Genomic DNA, 6,362 nt, shown 5'->3' with positions numbered 1-6,362 from the left:
GCCAGCATCTTGGCCCTTTCCGATGCGTGCCACTTATGGTCCATCTATACTACTATTGCTGAATGCACATTCAACCCGATTGGCATATTTGTAGGTCTGGCACAGCAATCCAAATGAAATGTCTCCGAGTCATATCAATTAATACAGACTTGTGCTCAAATAAAATTACAAACAAAAAAACAATTATTACATGATCTCTAAAACAAATGGTTTGATTGATTACATGAACAGACAACACAAAGGTTATTCAACTATGGAAAGAACATTTCACCACTGATTTACCAAGTAGGAATTTAATTTCCTTTTTTCCTTCAGGACATCTGGTCAGTCTCAGCTTGCTTCATTTTGAAATCCACCAAATATTTAATGGTTGTCTTGAGTACTGCTTGTGATTGTGCTGTTTGCTTCCTCAACATGTCAACTTCATCTCTAAGTGCAGAAGCAGAATCTCTTTCTACCACTAGTTTAGCCTCTAGAGCATCAGCAGTTGGCAATTCATAATGCACGATTGGGCCGGTGCCACTGCTGTGGGATGATGCAATGTCCATGGGGACCTCGCTCTTTGATCTTGGGCTAACCTGTTTTGCCATTAAAGTTCCGATTGGATTCAAAAAAGTTGAAGTTAGCAAAACATCTCAACTGGGAGTTATAACAGCGAACCAGTTAAACAAACAAGGAAGTAAAGAGTTTCAATTGGATGCTGAAAAGTAGTTATTAACATCATTGTAACCCGTTGTTGCAGCAGCAAAGCAGTTAAACAAACAAGTAGATATTTAAGTTAAGGCAAACAGGTAATTCTTAACAGTAAGTATCAAACACATAGATAGGCGCAGTCTACAATATGATTAATAGGCTGTGCCATTATGTAATCAGTAGCAAACTAAATTAAGCCAAGCAACGTAATTAAACAATTTTGCAATAAGTGGCTAACTAAAATTCCGAGAAGCAGGTAACTGAACTTACGCTAGTTCTTTGTACAGGCACACTGAAACTTCTTTTTCGCTTACATGGTTGTACGAAGGAGTCCATGGCATCAATTACTTGGATACGCAGTCCCAATACTTCTTTCTTCCCACACTGCATGGGTAAGTCGAATGGTTAATCTGGTAAGATGGTGCGTCCTTGATATGTTATATGAGGACGTGTAGTCAGACTAGTTGTAGCCAAACACATCACACTGGCTTTTACTGTATATTTCATGCGATTACTTTTGGCATATCGAGATCTAAGCAATCTACAATAGGATGAGAAGACTGGCATCCTTCACATTATTGGCGAACTCAGTTCATAGAAACAAGCAATTCAACCATTCTGTGGGTAAATCAAAAGCACCACTAGAATATTTTTCACTATCCAATCATACACGCAAAAAGGGGCGACGCCACCATAGGGGCTGGTATGGGCGGCCGCCTCAGGTGGCTGGAAAGTGTGCACCTAGTTTGAGTCGTCCAGGTTGGCCCATGCTAGTTTTGTTCGTCCCAACGCACGAGCAGGCAATGTAAAAAATGAAGGAAAAATGTTTCAATTTGGATGGGCCAATAACATAAGTGCAAGGCAGGCCCTATAGCAGGCTCGCGGCCCAAACGAGCGCCTCCCATATCGATCGACAGCAGGAAAAATCCCAATTCATTCGCTCCAGCCTTTAGTCTGGTTCGCTCCTAACCTAGCCGCCGCTGGACAGACCGACACAACACTTCCTCGCGCCCTCGTTGGAGGGCGGTCGCCGGGCTTCAAGCGAACGGAAGGACAAGAAGATGAAGATCCAACCCTGGGTGTAGCCTGCGTGGGAGGCAGCGGCGGCAGCACGGGCATGGCATCGGGCTTGCGCAAACGGACAGTCGCAGCTTGCAAGAGTAGCATCACTACACCACGGTCAAGTTTTGGCGACACAACTATCTGTTGGCATAGGGTACCTTTGCCAACACATAAATTGTAGCTAACACATATGCTGACAGAAGATAAAACAGTCGGAGGACTTGCTGTGGGGAAAGGTATTGCCGACAGAAGTTTACTTGCCGTCACTTTTTTGTCAGCATACACCCTACCTACACCGACAGATAATCTGTCAATGTACACCCTACCTAGGCCGACACATGGTGAGTCAACGTACACCCTACCTATGCTGACACATGGTAAGTCAATGTACACCCTACCTATGCCGACACTTAGTCTGTCTAAAGGCATTTAGTATTGCCAACACATGGTTTGTCTAGTTAGGGGTATACTTTTGCCGACACTTTCTGTGTTGGAATGTTTTTGCCGACATATAAATTGTTGGTAAGATGGTGCACAGCCAAAACAACAATTAGATACTGCTCTAATTCAAATGTTATATACAATGCTCAACTGTTATCCACAAACAATATCAAGATGAACACATTGCACAATCATTGATAAAATGGTAACAAAATTACACACACACACACACACACTGTTTGCAGGTTCAAGCACAAGTCAATCTACACAAAAGCAAAGTTTGGCCATCTTGGCAACCATCCAGAAAACACAAGTCACATAAAGGACCCCTACTCGCTGATCTAAAATACTTCAAAAACTAAATGGTCCAAATAATTGAGTAACATCCATGAGCACAAGATTTCTACTCCATAACACTTGAGCACCAAATGGTCCACAAAACACATAAGATTCAGGATTACAATTAAGTTGGCTGGTCCAAAATACTACGGACAGCCAAATGCTCCAGAACACTTCAAAGTCATCACATCCATGCGTACTAGGTTGCTGATTACCTGAAAATACTCCACAAGAATTTGGTAGAAAGTGCAGTCAGCTCAAGTGCTTTGAAGCTCATAGGGAGATTGACAGCCAAGAGAAGCACAAGAATTAACTATTTATGACATATGTCCATAACACACATAACATAGTTCTGTCATACACGAGGTAAAATATTTATAAAATGCTGAAAGGAATCATCATGCAGACATATCTACATATGCATAGAATAAGTATTTCACCATGGCAGGCATATCTACAAATTTTATTCAACGTCTTACATGCAAGAAACTATAGTAGGATTAGCCAATGTGAAGTTGTATTTGTTCTAATACGAAGTTACCTGATGTGATCTTCAAAGTTTGAAAATAATGGTACAAATAAGTGTTTGTACATTATCTGATGAAGTAGAACTAAAATGTACAACTTCTGACCAAAAAAATTGTAGTATGTGAAGTTCAGTTTATGCCATGTGATCTTCAGATTGTGACCACCAAAGGGATAACACCAAACTAATGCGTGTATGTTTAACTCCTAAGCAATGTATGTGCGCTTCAAATCATGTTGTGTCATTTTCATATTTTTAATTATAAACTGCAGTATGTGGACTTTTATCAACAAGATACAAAACGTATCTAGTAATGCTATAAGTTCAGGCAGAAATCTGGCTCTCTAGTCAAGGCTCAAAATGATCTATGTATATTTCTAAGAGAGAAATAATAAACTTAATGTATGTAGTATGTTTAGTACCTGCACCTGGTACATTAGTTGCCTTCTTGTCATCCTTGATCTACAACAATAACCGTTACTTCATAGAAATAACCGTTGCCTTCTTATCAGTCTGAGGGTACTTCTTCCACTACAAATTGCTCTGGAAAAATGTGTAGACATGTATCAACCATCCTGCAAAAAATAAAAGTGTTCAATATAGATAACATAAAAAAATTATATCAAACAAAGACACCGTTATTCATAAATATCTAGTGTAGATGACAATGCAATTCAAAAGTGATGGAGAATAAAATTAGAATGTGCCTCCTCAAACGCTGATTGGACTCAGGGTCCACCTCGGCGCCCTCTGCTCGCCCACCTCCTCGTCCTCGTTGACAGAATGACAGGTAGTACCACGTACTTGCTGCCCTGCAAGCTCAACAACATGTACAACCGCTCCTGCAGCACCAAGCACGTCGACCCAAAATTAAACCATGAAGCATCAGAAACTACAAGATGTTACAGCACAAACAACATTCGGTTGTACAATGAAGTTGAATCCAACTCAATCGTTTGCACTATAGAACTTAGAAATACGTATTGACAATCAAAAGTGCTTCATGTAAAAAAACTCAGAGGTTATGCACCTACAGGAGCTTCCGTTTGACCATGACAACTCACCCACAGAATTGGAAGTCACACAATAGGTCACGGCTTTAAATAACAAAATTGAACCACCTAGAAATCAGGAAGTCACACAATGCTAACAACATATGAACATTCACCCATATCAAATGTTAAAGGAATAATCACTTTCTAATTTAAAGGAGATAAAGAGTTCAGAGTCGTATGATGAATATACAAATGAAAATCAGCTATGAGACATGGATGTCAGACGGCTTGCTATGTTTTGTAGCACCAATCTATGTATCAAAATTGAGATGCTGAGAAATAGGAATAAGAACTGTACAATAAACAAATCTTAGCAGAAGATATGAAAGTGTTACCCTAATTTTCAGAGTTCAGCAATGACATATGGTTTAAAGTTCAGCAATGCACAAGCACGCATCATGCAGCAGTACAGAAAAGGATATCTCAGGAGGAGTCGATGCTTACCTATTGGAAAAGACGAGTCTGTGCGGATATCTGCAGCAACAGACGGCTGGCCTCGGGAGGGGCGCAGCGGGATGGAGAGCTCGTGGATGGATCTCTACCGGCGGCAGCAGGAATGGGGAGCACGGATGGAGAGCTCGTGGTAGGGCTGGGGCCTGGGGCGGGGGCGACAGGGGAGAAGCGCGAGGGAGATGACGAACGAAGTTGGGGGCTGGAGGACGGGGATCAGGGGAGGGGGTGGATCCCTGAGCACGAGGACCGCGGCTGGATCTCAGGCAGAGCGCGAGGACCGCGGCTCGATCTCGGGCGGAGCGTGACGACGGCGGCTGGATCTTAGACAGAGCGCGAGTACGGCGGCGACGGCAGCAGGACCATGGGTGGAGAATGAATACGGCGGCGACGGCGGCAGGGCCGTGGGTTGAGCGCGAGGACGAGAGGATAGGGATGGGGTGCGAGGGCGGCGGCTGGCACGGGTAGGTTACGGACTTGGTCCGATTCGGGGGATATTTTGCACGGGTCAGCCAAAAAAATTCCCGTCTCGCGCCTAAATGGCGCGCCAACTTTCCAAGTTTCAGGATTTTGATAAAAAAAATTCCAAGCTTCAGTGGCTTGACACGTGTGCACCTACGCCAACACTTATTCCGTGTCCATACACCCTACATACGGCGACACATATTGGATGTCAGTAAGCATATACCTACGCCGACACATAATTTGTTAGGTCCCACACATGTGCCGACACACAACGTGTTGTTAGCCAGTTGCCGACAGCTAAGTTGTTGCTTCGTAGTTGCTGACACATAGTGTGTCCACAATAATGTATCTACACCGACACATGGTTCGGGGACAAAACTTCATAGATACCCCGACAGTTTTTTCGTGGAGACTAGTGGACCTTTGCCCACAGAAGTGTGTCACGTAAACTCTACCGTGGTGTAGTGCATGCGCAACGAGCAGGTACATCACATCCCTGATTATATCTAATTCAACTCTTCAGTTTCTGGCCAATAGTTAAATCTGACGGTGTTGTAAAACTGCTTGTATGTAGGGAATCTATGAGAAAATGAAACCAATTTCTACTTATTTTATAACTCCCCCAATCAATACTGAACTGACTGAATCTGATGTATCTAATCAAGTTTCCGGTGCAAACATCCAAGCTCATGTTGTTCTTGAGCCTGAAGTGTCTAATGAACAGACTGCTAATGAAGGATTTGATGCAAACATTTTACAAGCTCCTGGTGATGAACATATAGTGTCTAATGAGGGATCTAATGCAAGCATTTTGCAAGCTCATTGAAGGATTTAGTGTCTGATGATGATCTACTATGTTGAGAGAGACAGAGATTTGCAGGCATTGATGACAAGCAAATTATAGTGCATTTTCATAGCTTGAGGAAACGTCGAGGCCATCTACCAGAAAGTCCCCGTATCATGACAACATAGCATAAATACTTTTCTAATCTGTTGTTTGAAACTATTGGCATACTTGTGCAGGATAGATATATTGATATGCAGTTTGCGCACTGGTTATACGTGCAATTACACTTCGATATTTTCAGCCAGAGAACGAATAATTCAAGCAGGTACAGACCATGTTTGTAGTCCTTGTACACCATGTTGCATTTTGTGTTTTTTGGTGCTTGCATCATTTAGTGTTTATAATCTGAACTACTTTGGATCATTAGCTGGTTTTCAAAGTGCATGTAGCTTCACATTTCTTAAGTTATGTTGATTTCTGGAGTGCAAGTGCCTTTGTATTTTTAAGTTAAATGTTCGCCCCTGGTAACTTGAATTTGTGGATC

At 42.3% G+C, this 6,362-nt stretch overlaps 1 long non-coding RNA gene across 2 annotated transcripts; it reads right to left on the bottom strand.

Moving 5' to 3' along the window:
• Positions 1-2,349: 2,349 nt before the first annotated feature.
• On the bottom strand, positions 2,350-5,074 carry LOC125523896 (uncharacterized). Of its 2 annotated transcripts, none has more exons than XR_015610113.1 (4): positions 4,561-5,074; positions 3,769-3,903; positions 3,484-3,636; positions 2,350-2,759 (listed from the first exon to the last, which is right to left on the bottom strand). It is a non-coding gene; the product is annotated as an uncharacterized LOC125523896 (long non-coding RNA). The 2 variants fall into 2 exon arrangements; XR_007292058.2 differs by having other exon boundaries at positions 2,350-2,750.
• Positions 5,075-6,362: the final 1,288 nt, after the last annotated feature.

Source organism: Triticum urartu, chromosome 1A (genome assembly GCF_056163025.1).
Source record: "Triticum urartu cultivar PI428250 chromosome 1A, HENAU_Tu73, whole genome shotgun sequence".
Taxonomy (NCBI): Eukaryota; Viridiplantae; Streptophyta; class Magnoliopsida; order Poales; family Poaceae; genus Triticum; species Triticum urartu.
The sequence above is the reverse complement of the archived record's forward strand: the minus strand, read 5'-3'. Positions and strand labels throughout refer to the sequence as shown.